Genomic DNA, 16,953 nt, shown 5'->3' with positions numbered 1-16,953 from the left:
CTATTCTATGTCTGTATCAATCCCAGGCCACCAGACATAACTCCTTGCAAATATTTTCATTTTTGATATGCCTGGATGGGCACTATGAAACCCTTCTTGTAACAACCATGCAATATCATGTAGTTGATCTTTGACAACAAAGGGTCCCTGTTAGTCAGTATTTGACTTGCTGCCGTCTGATAGGCGGTGGCCTGGCCCGCGATCGGGGCCACCAATCCGCGGGCGGGCCTGTGCCGTGGCGACACTCTATTCCTCCTCATCGGCTGCTGTGGTCCTCCGCGATGGCTGATGAGGAGAACATCACCCCCTGCGCATGCGCTGGGATGACGGATTCTGCGCATGCGCCAACTCGCGCTGGCCGGCGGAGGTCCTTCGGCGGTCCTCAGGTCCGCCAGCCAGTTCCAGGGCCCTTTCCTCATGTTCGGTCAGTGGCCTCTCATCAGCTGGGCCTCCTCCAGTCCTCACATGCTCTCTGGTGTTGTGTGCGCGCTTCTCCTGTGGGGGGGGGGGGGTGGGGGGTGGGGTGGCAGGGGTAAAAGGGGTAAAAGGCAACAGTGTATTTACAGTGTAGACAGGTATTTGAATGCACGCCATCGGTTGCGCGTGTATTGCAGAGGTTAAGGTTAGGGCTGGATTCACTTGGGGATATGGGGATATCGGGGAGGGGGTTATGGGGGATATGGGAGAGGGAGGATATGGGGAGGGGGATATGGGGGATATGGGGGAGGGGGATATGGGGGAGGGGGTTATGGGGGATATGGGGGAGGGGGGATATGGGGAGGGGGATATGGGGAGGGGGATATGGGGGAGGGGTATATGGGGGATATGGAGGAGGGGGCACATGGGGAGGGGGGATATGGGGGAGCGGGGAAATGGGGGATATGGGGTAGGGGGGATATGGGGTAGGGGGGATATGGGGAGGGGGATATGGGGGATATGGGGAGGGGGGATATGGGGGGATATGGGGAGGGGGATAAGGGGGATATGGGGGAGGGGGGGATATGGGGGAGGGGGGATATGGGGGATATGGATATCGGGCAGGGAGGGGGTGCTCACCCTGGCTCTCCTGACGAGGTTGTTCACCTTCTTGTGACACTGGGTGCCTGTCCGTGGTGTCAGAGCCACAGCGCTGACGGCCTCTGCCACCTCCCTCCACAGACGCCGGCTATGGCGTGGGGCAGCTCTGCGGCCGTGTCCGGGATACAGGCTCCACTGCGTCCAGGAGCGCCTCGATGTCGCGGGACTGGAACCTCGGGGCTGAGCGGCGGGCGGCCATCCGGTCGGGACTTCTGGTCGGGTGGGTGGAGCAGCGTGTCTTTTGAGCCGTCACGCCAAACGGCGCGAATGTCGCCGCACGTCGTGAACCACGTGAGCCAGCGCGAATAGCGTCATGCCGCTGCTAGCCCATTCCGGGCCGGAGAATTAGCGACGTTTGGGGCGGCGCGATGCAGGTGTAATTTGTGCTGTTTTTGATGCCGGTCGGCGGACATCGTGTCGATATCGGAGAATCCCGCCCCATAACTATAAGATGGATACAGGTTATGACAGTAACTTTTCACTTTCTTAACAATATATCCTTTTTACGACTGGCTAATAAAAGTGTCAACCATCCAGGTCCTTTAAAATATCAAAAGCAGAATTTGCAAGCACTTGAAATCTTTTTGCCTTGAATAAATATACATGGTGAAATAGATCAGAGAACCAAAGCTGTCAATCGAGCAAATTTTCTCTGGGGCTCAGGTGTTTCAGTAATCTAATGGAGATCTGGGGCAGAATTCTCCGCAATCGGCGCGATGTCCGCCGACCGGCGCCAAAAATGGCGCGAATCAGTCAGGCATCGCGCCGCCCCAAAGGTACGGAATCCGCTGCATCTTGAGCGGCCGAGCCCTAACCTTGAGGGGCTAGGCCCGCGGCGGACTGATTTCCGCCCTGCCAGCTGGTGGGAAAGGCCTTTGGTGCCCCGCCAGCTGGCACGGAAATGACGCAGTGGAGGGGGTCGCTTCTGCCTCCGCCATAGTGGAGACCATGGCGAAGGCGGAAGGAAAAGAGTGCCCCCACGGCACAGGCCCGCCCGCGGATCGGTGGGCCCCGATCGCGGGCCAGGCCAACGTGGGGGCACACCCCGGGGCCAGATCGCCCCGCCTTGTCCCGCCGGTAAGAGAGGTGGTTTAATCCACGCCGGCGGGACAGGCATTCCAGCAGCGGGACATCGGCCCATCCGGGCCGGAGAATCGCCGGGTGGGGGCCGTCAACCAGCGCGGCATGATTCCCGCCCCCGCCGAATATCCGGTGCCGGAGAATTCGGCAACCAGCGGGGCTGGATTCACGCCAGCCCCCGGCGATTCTCCGACCCGGCGGGGGGTCGGAGAATCGATTCCCAGCCAAAAATACATAATCAGGTTTGACTGAGAGCCCAGAAATCCATTAGCCTGTTGAAACATCTGAGCCTCAGGGAACTTTTGAACTTAGCTTTCATTCAGACTATGATTCCCGACTTCTCTGATGTGCCGTGAACCATGACTCAAAATCGCTGGCCCAAATCCATGTAAATTGGATAGGATTAGGACATGTCCAGCCCTATAATGGAGCCAGACAAGTCAGGAGTGCAGTGTGTGGGCTCACGCCCCAAACCAGCCTGCAGCCTTCAAAGGCATCCACAGTGATGTGTTGTGTACTCTGCTACATAGACAAACCAACACGGTTGCGAATGGTACAACTCAGTTTTATTACTATTATTTATTTACAGTGGTAAACTGGTTACTGAGGTTCGATCATAACCCTAGAATCTGTGGACCTATTCCTAATACTATCTTGTAGTGGCACTCAGCACATGGTGGATGTCTGAGTGGCTTGCTATGAGCTCTGTGCCCTGAGCTGTCTCCTGCTGGAATGCTCAGGAAGTGTCGTGTTCCCTGTTTTGTACTGTATATGCTCTTGCCTGTGATTGGCTGTGGTGTTGTGTGTGTGTTGATTGGTCTGTTGATCTGTCCATCAGTATGTATGTGCTATGATGTTTACCTGAATATCATGACACCCAGGAATGGGTCAAGGATGCCAGAACCAAGGACCCACTATCATTATTAAGAGCCACCCAAGTCATCCTAACTGGGCGAAAATACAGTCCTGTGTCACAATCGATTTTTTGATAATGGTCTCCTTACTCAAGCATGAAGGTTATATGGGCGAAGTCAGTACAGATATCAGAATTTATGGAATACACATACAGAATAACCAAGTTAGCTTGATTAAAATAGAATTTTGAGGCCCAGCATGCCAGTTATGAGACCCCCTTCAACTCCTCAAATCACACTTTGTACATTCAGGTGGGCAGAGAATTTACTGCAGATGATTGCTCACTGAATTTCAGGATGCTGTTGTATGAAAGGAGGTGTCTTCCAAAATTAAGGTTTGTGTAGAGAATTTTAGGTGATAAATTCAAATGCTGTCTTGTAACTCAATACCAGATATTGATTGTCTACATGTAACATAAAGTAAAATGTGTTTAGTCCTTGGCATAAAATACACATAAAAAATTATTCAAAAACAGCGAATCTTGGTCAGACTATCCCGTAACGTATTTCTCTACATCTCTTCATTTCTCCAAATAACGGCTGATTTGTGCCTCTCCTCCACTTGTGTCTCCCAAAGTTACAGTTAGACATACAATTCTGTGCAAGGCATAGCTTCCCAAAGGCACAATTCTCTCAATATCTTTACTTCAGTAACTATCTTGCGGTTACACTTTATTTTGACATGTATTTTAAACATGTACAATTGAAGTGGTTTATGGTCTTTTTCACAGGTATTCATTGCATTCATTTTGCAGTCTTCCATCTCGTGATATCATGATTTGCCCCTCGGTGGTGTCAGGAGACAGAGGTAGTGATCCATATGGTATTGTTAAGAAGTAAGGTATGGAATCAAATGGATTTAATTTCATGTTTTTGTGTAGGAGAGGGCATAACTCTAGTTAGATTCATGTCAGACAAAGGTGTTTGCATGCATTGGGGTTTTTGGTTTCAGTGTTTTTATTGTGCTGACAGAGTTTACGACAGGATAAGTAAACATGAGCTTGGAGAAAGAATGAGATGTTGCTTAGCAACCAGGGGCGTCTTTAGAGAAAAATACTTTTTGAGAGTGTTTTAAATTGAACCTGTAGGCAGTTGGAGTGAGGAAGCTCGGGAATGAACAGCCCTCAGCTCTGCTGGGAACAGAAAAGCCATACAATGTAGTAATGGGCACAAAAGCAAGCTCCAGAGAAGTTAAAGGACGGTTAGTTCTAGAAACTAGAGAATGAAGGGTAGTTTCCAGGATGATAGAAGTAAAGAGGAAAAGAGCAACTGCCATTGGAACAGGGCATTGTTCACTGATGTTCAACCAGACCTGGAAATGGTAGACTTCGTGAAATTGGCTAGAGAAAAAGTCAGAGATCGCAAGCAATCATACAGTTTGTTGTTCTTATTTCCAACCTCTGGAAAAAATTATATTCTGTTGGGGACTGAGTACCTGAGTTTATGTGTAGATGTTTGGATGCATGGATAATTCAAAACAAAGGAACACTGAAAGGATAGTTGGAAAACCTGGAGGTGGGTGGCTCCTTGTTAAAATACCTGAGGGAAAGTATTGTGTGAAAGAAGATTTTGAAGCATGTTTTTTTGAGAGTGGACTTTGGAATCACACATGTGACAATCATTTGGGGGGAATTTATGGGGAAATCCACATAGGATCGATTGTGTGGCATCTGCCACTGGGTTTCAGAGTGGAGTGCTGTTAGCCTGTTGGGTTACAGGGACTGTGTGTTTATTGAGAACATTATAGCATAGGATATATTGTGTAACTTGTATTAGTTTTGAAATCTGTGTACATTTGTGAAAATAAGTGGGAGTGAAGGATCAAATTTATAGTCATTTCATGTTTAGTAAATGGTTTTTTTCTTATTAAAAGTTAATTTGCAGCCCTGTGACTCTGTTCTTACATTTTCTCAAAAAGAGTTAAGGTTATGGGGCGGGATTATCCCCCACCCGGCAGGGTGGGCCGTACCGGTGCCAAGGAGTGGCGTGAACCACTCCGGCGTCGGGCCGCCCGGAAGGTGTGGAATCCTTCGCACCTTCAGGGGCTAGGCCGGCGCCGGCGGGGTTGGCACCGTGCCAGCTGGTGCCGATGGGCTTGGCGCCACGCCAACCGGCGCCGAAGGGCCACCGGTGGCCAGCGCGATTTGGCGCATGCGTGGGAGCACCAGCGTGTGCTGGCGTCATCCTAGCGCATGTGCAAGGGGGTTCTTCTTCGCGCCGGCGCTGAGGGAAAGAGTGCCCCATGGCACAGGCCCGCCCATGGATCGGTGGGCCCCAATCGCGAGCCAGGCCACCATGGGGGCACCCCCCAGGGGCAGATCCCCCCGCCTCCCCCGAGGACTCCGCAGGCCGCCCGGAGAGCCAGGTCCCACCAGTATGGACCTGGTTTGATTTACGCCGGCGGGACCGGCTGAAAACGGGCAGCCGCTCGGCCCATCACGGGCTGGCGAATCGCCGGGGGGGGGGGGGGGGTGCTGCAAGTGGCCGCCGACCGGTGCGGTGCAATTCCCACCCCCGCCAAAACCCCGGCGTCGGAGAATGCAGCAGTTGGCGTCGGGGCGGTGGGGCGGGATTCACGCCGCCCCCCTGGTGATTCTCCGACCCGGAGGGGGGTCGGGGAATCCCGCCCATGGTCTTTTGAGCCAGGATTCCATTTTGGGACCTTCCCTTCCAATAGTAACACCAACTGGGTTGTAACAGTGGTCATCTCTGTGTTGAATATCATGTTGTGTGTCTCAGGACGTCTACACTGGCATGGCACTCTCTGCTGCATTTTGCACAAATGAAGGGAGTGGCTGAGAAGGTGCAGGATTCGCTGGCCTCTCTGGGCACGATTCTCCACCAGTTGAGCATTCCGTTTCTGCTTGCCTCCTCCACTACCCCTCCAGTCAGCCTCAAGAGCTTACAGCGCTTTCAGTGACTGTTCTCCAGTTGTCAGTGTCAATGTCCACCATCTTTGTATCTCACTTGCAGGTGCCCTTGTGGTGGAGACATGGGTATCCAGCAAGCCATGACCCAGTGACCTGTTAGTTTACAAAAGGTCTTTGGGTATACAACCACCATCTATCGGATGATTGTGAAGAAACAGACATTGTTGGTGCCCCAATTAATTCATGTCGATGGAATTAGCGCTTCGGAGGACCTATTAGGACCTATCACTGTCTGTGCGGAGTCTGCACATCCTCCCCGTGTCTGCGTGGGTTTCCTCCGGGTGCTCCGGTTTCCTCCCACAGTCCAAAGATGTGCGGGTTAGGTGGATTGGCCATGATAAATTGCCCTTAGTGTCCAAAATTGCCCTTAGTGGGGTTGCTGGGTTATGGGAATAGGGTGGAGGTGTTGACCTTGGGTAGGGTGCTCTTTCCAAGAGCCGGTACAGACTCGATGGGCCGAATGGCCTCCTTCTGCACTGTAAATTCTATTATCTATTAGTTCTTAACCTTGTCCTGCCGAGAAATACTGAGGATACATCTGAGACAGCGTTAAATGTATTGCCCAGATCTTTGTCTCATGTGGTGGAGTACACTGATGATGCAGATTTGATGTGTCCATTTGCTGCTGATGGTGTGGGTTGGTATAGGCTGCTAGTGCATCATTTGTGGCATTATTAATCTATAACTTTGTGGTACACTGGAGTCAGTTCCTTTGTCCCAATCTTTCTTACTGATGTTTTAGATCTCCTTCTTCCAAGCCGTATTTTTCATGCAAATACTAACTTCATGAAAGTGTCTGACTGTATATATTTCATAAATCTGTTAGAATGGCACAAAGTTATTGGGTAAATTATTGCTCGCACAAAATGGAATGTTGCATCATCAACCTCAGGGTAGGTTAAAGGTGTCTTGCAGAATTCATCAGATGAGGAAATAAGCTTACACAAAGTGTAAGTTTATGTGGGTGAAAGGATTAAGCTTCGTGTCTGGCTGGATCTTAGTATTCATTTTCAAGGTGCGCAATGTGATGGTTTTATTGATTGGTACGAGTAACACAGCTGCAATTAATTTATGTTGGCTTTTATAGATAGCAATTAATTTTATGGTGTCCAGCACTTTATATATCACCGATACAAGATATTTGTTTTTTAATGATCTTTTTCTCCTGTCTTGCTGTCAAGGATTATGAGGTTGTCCATATTAATTTGAGAGTTCAAAGACAATGTTAAATAACCACATGTTTTATCTCTAACTCATTTTATGCACAGACAGTTTTCCCTGATTAATAACATCAGTCACAGTCCTGTTCCAGCTTATTCATTGCACACTTTTTTTATGTTATGAAAATTTGCTGTGACAAGGATCTATTCTGTAAAGTTTCAACTGAAGCATTACAAGATCAAAAACTGCAAACGCATTGATACCAAGTGATACCTTAAGTAGCGAGGGTCTTAATTAACATTTTGTGGCATTAACTATTGACATGCAACAAATTTCTTCAGGGCAATTTCAACCTTACCCCTTGGCAGAAACTGGGTAGGTGGCAGATTTAAATTGTACGTTATTTACCTTTCCCCTTACAGGGGCTGGTTTAGCACATTGGGCGAAACAGCTGGCTTGTAATGCAGAACAATGCCAGCAGCACGGGTTCAATTCCTGTACCGGCCTGCCTGAACAGGTGCTGAAATGTGGCGACTAGGGGCTTTTCACAGTAACTTCATTGAAGCCTACTTGTGACAATAAGTGATTATTATTATCCCAGAGACCAATGGTTTCCCATTTTAACCTGCCTAACAGAACAGGCAGCAAAGATGCCTCCCCACAAGAAGTGGGATCTTGTTTCACCTGCTGGGTCCCAATGGCATGTTTGAAACTTAACTGCAATTCTAACTCAGCAACCTAAAAAGGAATCCACGGTGAGTTACCGGAAGGCAGTGGAAAAGTGAATTGGGGCCAACCCCAAAAGAATAAGCCACACTCTGGCGCCTGCTCGGGTACATTGAGGGAGAACTCAGAATGTCCAATTCACCTAACAAGCACGTCTTTCGAGACTTGTGGGAGGAAACTGGAGCACCCAGAGGAAGCCCAGCCAGACACAGGGAAAACGTGCAGACTCCGCACAGTGACCCAAGCCGGAAATCAAACCTGGGACCCTGGCGCTGTGAAGTGACAGTGCTAACCGCATTGAAGTGACAGTGCTAACCACTGTGCTACTGTAGTGAGCAGAAATGGAGGTGACCAGTGAGAAACAGCAGCCCATGTTTTTAGTGCACTGCTTCACCTAGAACCATACAACCAAGGAAGGATTACAGCATAGAAGGGGCCTTTCGGCCCATCTTGGCCATGCCGACCCAAAGACACCCAGGTGCCCTTTCTAATCCCATCTTTAATGTCCCATAGCCCCGCAGTTTACAGCACTTAAGGTGAAGATACAGGTACATCTTAAAATAATTTAGGGTCTCTGCCTCCACCACCAATTCAGGCAGCAAATTCTAAACACCCACCACCCTCTGTTTAAAAATAGTCTTCCTCATGTCCCCCCTCATCCTTCTGCCATTCAGCTTGAATCTAAGACCCCTGGTTTTTGAACTCTCTACCAAGGGAAATAGATTCTTCCTGTCTACTTTATCTCTACCCCTCACAATTTTGTATACCTCAATTATGTCACCCCTCAGTCTTCTCTGTTCCAAGAGAAACAACCCCAACCTCACCAATCTCTCCTCGTACCTACAATTCTCCAGCCCTTGTAGATGCATAGACACCAAAACCTGTTAGAGGCACAGGCCCTGGGTGCCTCTTTTGATGCCTATACCAATATTGCATGTGAATATTTGCATCATGGATTTGCCCTGCCTGCCCAATTGGACTCCTGCTAAAGAGCTGAGTCATTCTCATTTTACCTGGATGTCAAAAACGTCCTGTTTTGGACAATCCCAGTTTTCAGACAACTGAATTTTGGGTAATGTATCTGGATTTTAATCATGAATCATAGAATTTACAGTGAAGAAGGAGGCCATTCGGCCCATTGAGTCTGCATCGGCCCTTGGAAAGAGCACCCTACCTATGCTCACACCTCCACCCTATCCCCGTAACCCAATAACCCCACCAAATGTTTTGACACTAAGGGGAATTTAGCATGGCCAATCCACCTAACATGCACATCTTTGGACTGTGGGAGGAAACCGGAGCACCCGGAGGAAACCTAAGCGGACACGGGGAGAACGTGCAGACTCCGCACAGACAGTGACCCAAGCCTGAATCGAACCTGGGACCCTGGAGCTGTGAAGCAACTGAGCTCACCACTGTACTACGGTGCTGCCCGTTAATCCAGCCTGTTGAATAGCTTTACTGATTTCTACCTGACAATTTCCAGCTGGGATCCTACAACTTGATGCTGATTTTCACATGTGAGAAACCTCCTGCCTAGTTGAGGTACATGCACCCATTTAAACATCGACCTGAACATTGCATCATGTGGACCTTGAGCATCCAAGAGCCATGAAAACAAACCCCTGCCTGCAACCAGCCATTTTCAACTGGTGGCTTCCTGTTTCTGAGGTGAGAAATGAATTGCTGACAATTGAAAATCACCCCTTCTATCTTGGGCTCATTCCATATTCATATTGACATATTCATGGCGATTCTTTTTACTTTCTCTGCCTGCCAGAAGGTGTCTAATTTCATAGAAACTGGACATGCTACTATCTCACTTAAGTGGCTGTTTTTACTCAATCAGCCTAAATACTGAGTATTAAGCGGCTATTAAATTGCAGCATCAGGGACTTTGATAGTATTCAGGAACATAAATCGCAAAGCGATTTTCTTCTCTCTATCCCAGAGTTGCTGATGCTTACTGGACTCACATCCTAACTGAGTTCAGCTAACTCACTACAGACCAGAGACAATTCTCCCTGATCCCTATGACTCAGCTATTTATTGATAAATAACCAACTCATGGAAGGAGGATAAATTTTTTATTATTAGGAGAAATGTTTTCATTCTCAAATCTGTTATGTGATAATCCAGGAGAAACAAACAGGAAGGCTCACGTAGTTTATTTATAATACAAAAGAAAAGCTGCTACCAGGGCATACTGTGATAGAGCCCCGACCCGGAACTGCCAGTCCAGGTTAGAGCCGGCATTTAAAGTGCTCAGTTAACGAGTCCCAGCTGGGCGGTCCTAATCCTGTTGCTGGGGAAATTCATACTCCACGAGCCCCATTGGGAGATCTATTAGTCATCCCCTGTGGGCCTCGTGGGGATTATCACATCCCTCCCGCCGAATCCAGAATGTTCTCCCTTGCTCTCAGGACGATGGGTCCTCATTTGCCTCTTCACATGTGGCCGTATGTCTATTGTTAGTGGAGCCGGGGCGGGGGCGTATAGCAGATGGGGGAATCGTCTTTTCCTCAATGGGAGTTGAAAGACCGCTAATGTGGGTTCGTTCCTCTGCGCTGACCTCTGGCTGGGGTTCTGGCGCATCTACTTCCATTTCGGAGCTCCTTGTCATCTTACTGACTGACTCGCAGGCCCTGCCTGTAGATGGGGAAGAAGGACATTAAGTGTGCCACTTCACCAGCAGTAGTTTCCTCGGGCGGGGGGCGGGGGTCCTGCCTCTGCATGCTTCTGCATGCTTCTGCTCCTGCTTCTGCATGTTTCTGCTTCTGAGGTGGTCTGCATGTTTACTTAAAGTCTTCTCTCTGATTTTGATATGATATGGACCCCATTTGCTCTGTCACAATTCCCGGAAACCAAGGGGAGACGTCTCCAAAGTTGCAGACGTGGACGGTGCCTCCCGGCCAAAATACTCCGTCCGGTCTCCGGCTGCCGTGCTTTTTCTTCTGGACCTCTTGCTTCGGCTCTACCTTCCCACTTACATTTTGGGGAACATTAAGCTGAACCTGGTCCGGAGTCGCTGCCCCATTAATTGTTCTGCTTGGGCAACTCCTGTTGCTGTGATGACATGGGCTGTGCATATAGTTAAAGAGGAACCATTCTAGTTTTGTCTCGATTGAGCCTGTGGTTTGCTTTTTCACACCTCTTTTAAATGTTTGGACTGTCTGTTTGGCTGCGCCGTTTGAGGATGGGTGATATGGTGCAGTATGGATGTATTTCATTCCATTAGTCTTCATTGTTTATTTTTTTATAAATTTAGAGTCCCCAATTCATTTTTTTTTCCAATTAAGAGGAAATTTAGCATCGCCAATCTGCCTACCCTGGCACATATTTGGGTTGTGGGGGCGAAACCCATGCAAACACTGGGAGAATGTGCAAACTCCACTTGGACGGTGACCTAGAGCTTGGATCGAACCTGGGACCTTGGCGCAGTGAGGCAGAAGTGCTAACCACTGCGCCACAGTGCTGCCCTCCATTAGCCTTCATACATGCCTGGCATTCCCTGCTGTTGAACGCGGTACCGTTGTCCGATACAAGGACCTCTGGTATTCCATGGGTGCTGAATAACTGGTGAAATGGCTCCACGATGGTGCGTTGCTGGAAGTATTGGAGGCCATCCATTTGGAATGTGCCTAAATTAAGATTATAAACATAGAACCCATGAAAGGCCTGGTGAAATCTGAATACCCAGCATCTCCCTGGTCGTTCCCATGGATGCAGCGGGGCCGACGGTGGGAGCCTCTGATTCTCTTGACAGGACGGGCACTGTCTCACCATGTTCTCAATGTCTGCATCGAGTTTGGGCCACCAGACGCAGTTCCTTCTGGGCATCTTTAGTTTTGAAGCTCTTGGGCTATGTAGCTCCTGTAATATTGAGCGCTGACCTGGAGGTGGGTATTACTCCCGAGCTGTGCCTTTCCACAGTGAAAGTAAATTCACAAAATTATGGATTTTTTCAAAACACCTGCTTTTTTTGTAATGAGCGATCATTCCCTTTGAACTGGTTGGGTCGGAAGTCAGGCATAGAATTCAGAATTAGGAGCAGGAAACATTGGGCCTGATTTTGAATGCAATAGGTTTGGAAAGTGGTGAGGGGGGGGGGGGGGGAGGGGTTTGGTCATTTAACTCCCCAGAAATCCAATGTACTATCTTTTTTTTTTTAACAATGCGTTAGCAATTTGTGTAACAGTGTGAGCTCTCTAAATGTTTTGCGCGATTGCACAAGCGGTAACTTAAAGGTGTTAACTTGTGCACAGCTGGCACGGGATCGTTCATGTTGTGGCCACACAGCTTAGAGGGACCACTAGAACAGGCGTTTTGTTTTTCTACAGGATCCCAACCTAGACGTCAGCCTGATTAACAGAGCTTGGCAACCAGTCACGAAGGGTACGCTTTAGAGGAGGCCGCAGAAGCCTGCTGCTGAGTTCATAAGTATAGGGATCTGATTCAGTTTTCCAGGATAGGTCTCTTGATGGGTTGCATCAGATAAGTTGGGGGCGCTTCAAATTCATTTCAGTTGCAGCTTTAAATATGATGGGCAGGATTCTCCAGTCTGCCAGCCGTGTTTTCCGACACGATCCACACCCACTGACAGTGGGATTCTCCATTCCCCAGGCCATCGGAAAACCCACGGGCATGAGTGTGCTGCCTGAGGACTGGTGGATCCCTGCATGATAGGAATGTACACGGTGCTATGTCGCCACAATAAGTGTACCGTGAGATAACTTAGCATTTTGTAGTCCTGATGCCAGGAATGTAGCAATGTTAGAGAGAAATTAAGTGAACATAATTTAAAAATCTCCGGACAAAATTGTCAGGTCCTTCCCACTGGCAGCATCTACCAGTCGCTCAATGGTGACGCCCTGCGGATCGTGGCACATTCTCCGGTGGTAGAGGGTTTGGGACATGCAAAGCCCCTTGGACATCGGTGGGAGCAGAAGATCCCGCCACTGGTCATTGTCAGGCTGCCTCCACCACCAGAAATACGCTACAGGGGGTCCAGAAAATCCCCCTCTCTAATTTAAGATTCACTGTAAGTGAATCTTTGAGTACTGATTTTCAGAAAATCATAACAATTGTCAGATCTTGTTATGTACAGTCGCTTGGTAAGATTTTAATATTGCTAAAAATTCCTGAAGCTTTTTTGTTCTGCAATCAAGCCAAACACAAGAATGCCAAATTTCAAATGATCACAATAATTTGTACTATTGTATAGCAGGAGAAAAAGCTGTTGATTGATCAGCAAGTTGACTCTGATTGGCCAAGGCATTGTGATGGATAAAGCAAAAGGGAACTACAGGCTCACACAAGTTTCCAGCTAATTTAAAAAATATGTTTGCCTGTCTATGAATGTATCTCGTTTTTAGCAATTGTAAATGAGTCACATCACAAGCTCAACTGATTATCTTAAATTAGTTGTTAATGCAGCTGTTAGCACACTTAGGATTGTTCAACAAGTACTGCCCCATCACAGAATAGTAGACGTTTTGATTTGGGTTTTGGAAGCATGGACTGGTTGAGTGCGGTCCGTACCCTGCAGATTACAAACAACCAAGGGAATATTGGACCCAAAACAAATTGTCCATTGATCAATAGCCTCATTCCAACACTGGTGTGTTAGCAACCTGGCCCCCTTTCACTGTTTCTTCTTTTGCTCAAAGCAAAGCTAAATCAAACTCTGGATGAGAAAGCAAATGTTTATTGCCTGAAATGTTGAAGGGCAGAGGGGTGGAAAGGTAAACCCTCAACAAAAGAATGCGTCAAAATTGTTGGCAATGGCAAAATACAAACGAAAACCTCCTCCAGAACCAAATCAGAAGTAAGTTGTAAATTCAAGCTATCTATGTTGATGCTCAGCTCATTAAGTTCCCACCTGTGTTCACCTTGGTGCCTAAGAGCCTAAAGTTATGATTGGGATCAAGGATGGTCATTGGATGAACCACTCAATGATTTTGCCAGAATTTGGGGCAGGACTCAAATCTCCCAGGAATTTGACCTTTTCACATTGGCAAGTTGAAATTTGACAAGTACTGCTATGAGATCCGCTGAGGCTTTAGATAAGGCTTCGGAGTGTCAGCAGACTGAAGTGATCGATTTAGAGAGGGCAATTTACCAAAGTGTCTTGATGCGTCAGTTAGATCTGCAAATGACAAATCAATGCTTAAATTAAGGATGAGAAGCATTAGGGAGGGTGCAGAGAAGATTCATGGGAATATTTTCAAAGATAAGGATAGATAGATAGATTGGAGAAGCTGGAGCTCTCCCTGGAGAAGAGAAGGCTGAGAGATATTCAAAATCCTGAGGGATCGGGGCAGGGTAGATAGGGAGAAACTTTTCTCATTGGCAGAAGTAGGCAGAACCAGGAGGACACCAACTTAAGGTGATTGGCAAAAGAAGCAAGGTGACATGAGGGGAAAACGTTTTTAACACAGCAAGTCGTTAGTCTTTGTAACATACTGCCTGAGAGTGTGGTGGAAACATATTCAATGCCATAATGCCCAACATACAAGAAGAGTAAGTTAAATGACAAGATCGTTTTTTTTTTAAAGCGGTATTGATTGGTGGAGTCCTGCTTGCTAGGACTCTGGCAGAACTCCCTGCTCTTTTTCAGGTAGTGTCATCGGATCATCTTAAGATGCATTTGAAAGGGAAGAAGGCCTTTATCTCATGTTCCACTTGAAGAACAGCACCTCCAACCATGTAACACTCCCTCACAAAAGTAGCATCTCTTGCCCAAATCTGCTTGGAAATTGGTAATATTTATATTCTTTGATCTGCAATTACAGCTTCAGTAAGATGTCATGAAACACTTGGTTTACATTTGTGTTTACATAGTGCACCAAATATTAACTATTTTTGCAAAAGAAAATCCTCAAACCCTCAAATATTCCTCTTTGCGTGAAGTTGTATCGTTTTACAAAAATATATTCAGAAAATTAACTTGGAAATGTAATTCGGTGAGTGCCACCCAGAGACTGAAAATCCTTGGCCGTAAGTTCACTCCAGCTGTAACATCCAGCAGGTGTGAGCCAAAAGAAACAGAACTTAAGATGCGATCCGGCCAAACAGAAAAATTTCTATTGGGACCTTGTAGGGGGAAGAACACCCGCTTGCATCCTGCAATCTGGTATAGGGCTGCAGGCATGGAATTCTGAGGGTTGCTGCATTCTCGGTAATTAGAAGGTCTGAGCATAACATCACTGATGGTACCTGTGGGGTATTGAAAATTGCATATTTTGTCCACTTATAGCTACGAAAGACACATGTACCAGCAGAGGGAGTCTAGTGAGAAGAGATAGAAGAGACCATGGGCAAAATTTTCCAGTATCGGCACGATGTCCGCCGACCGACGCCAAAAACGGCGCTAATCAGTCCGGCATCGCGCCGCCCCAAAGGTGCGGAATCCTCCGCATCTTGGGGGGCCGAGCCCTAACCTTGAGGGGCTAGGCCCGCGCCGGACTGATTTCTGCCCCGCCAGCTGGCGGAAAAGGCCTTTGGTGCCCCACCAGCTGGCGCGGAAATGACATCTCCGGGCGGCGCATGCGCAGGAGCGTTAGCAGCTACTCACGGCATCTCCACGCATGCGCTGTGGAGGGAGTCTCTTCCGCCTCCGCATGGTGGAGACCGTGGCGAAGGCGGAAGGAAAAGAGTGCCCCCACAGCACAGGCCCGCCTGCGGATCGGTGGGCCCCAATCGCGGGCCAGGCCACCGTGGGGGCACACCCGGGGCCAGATCGCCCCGTGCCCCCCCCCAGGACCCCGGAGCCCGCCCGCGCCGCCTTGTCCCGCCGGTAAGAGAGGTGGTTTAATCCACGCCGGCGGGACAGGCATTCTAGCAGCGGGACTTCGGCCCATTCGGGCCCAACCAGCGCGGTGCGATTCCCATCCTCGCCGAATTTCCGGTGCCGGAGAATTCGGCAACCGGCGGGGGCGGAATTCACGCCAGCCCCCGGCGATTCTTCGACCCGACGGGGGGGTCGGAGAATCTCGCCCCTGGTTTGGACAGCACATGTAGCAGTTCTATTTCCTACTGTTTTCTTTTAAGAACTTCATAGTACTGTGAAATTGGGCCTCCTAGGCCATGAGAAGGTACATATGGGCCCTACCTCAAAGTAAAGGCCAGGATTGTGGCCTGCACCGCTGAAGATGGAACAAACGTTATGACCGCACTTTAGCTCACAATTAAAGGGTGCCAAAGTAGAAAGTTTCTCTTCTTTCTGAAGGGAAGCCTACACCCTTCCAAGAGTGGCACACCCCACAGTACTTTGCCACTTTGACGGTGCCTAATAAGGCACCTTCCACCAGCCATGCAAATGGACTGTTCACTGATTGGCAGTGTTGCAGACCAACAGGACACCTTGGCACTTAATCTTTCACTAACCACAGATTTGAACCCCCTAATTTATTTATTCAGCAAATCTTATGCAACTGTGACCAAAAATGGCCAATGTATGAGAACGTTAGTCCAGCATGTCTTCACATGCTCATTTTCAATCAGTGAAGGTGAATTCCTGAGTGATAAGTTAGCTATCCCGTCTAGTGATGTCATTGCTCAGAGATGTAACAACCATTCGTAAAAATGCCTGACCCTGTTTTTATTAACATGATGACTGTAATTGGAGAAGTTTGAGCCAGTCAGGTTGAGAGAAGTCATTGTGACATTGTGATTCAGAGAACAAAATGGATTGAATTATTGTGCTTCCACATGGTATAGTTAGTATCAGTGGTTCAATAAAAACAGAAGAGAATCATGCAGGATACAAAGAACTCAGAGGAGAACTGAAAAAGGACCCGATGAGGATCAAGGAAGTGCATGAGAAAGGCTGAGCGGGTTACATAAAAACAACGGCAACATCTTTTATAAATATTCAAAGGCTTAAAAGGTAGTCAAACGCTGGGATGATTAGGGGAAATAGGGGCAAAAAAGGAATCTTTGTATGGAGGCAGCGGGCTTAGCTGAGGTACTGTGTGACTTCCTCTCATCCAACTCCACAAAAGAAGAAATTTTCAATGTAGGAATAAAGACAAAAGCGGGTAGATAAAGTTGTTAGCTTAAAA

The sequence above is a fragment of the Scyliorhinus torazame genome, chromosome 5 (genome assembly GCF_047496885.1).
Source record: "Scyliorhinus torazame isolate Kashiwa2021f chromosome 5, sScyTor2.1, whole genome shotgun sequence".
NCBI classification, from domain to species: domain Eukaryota; kingdom Metazoa; phylum Chordata; class Chondrichthyes; order Carcharhiniformes; family Scyliorhinidae; genus Scyliorhinus; species Scyliorhinus torazame.
This window is presented reverse-complemented; position numbering follows the sequence as displayed.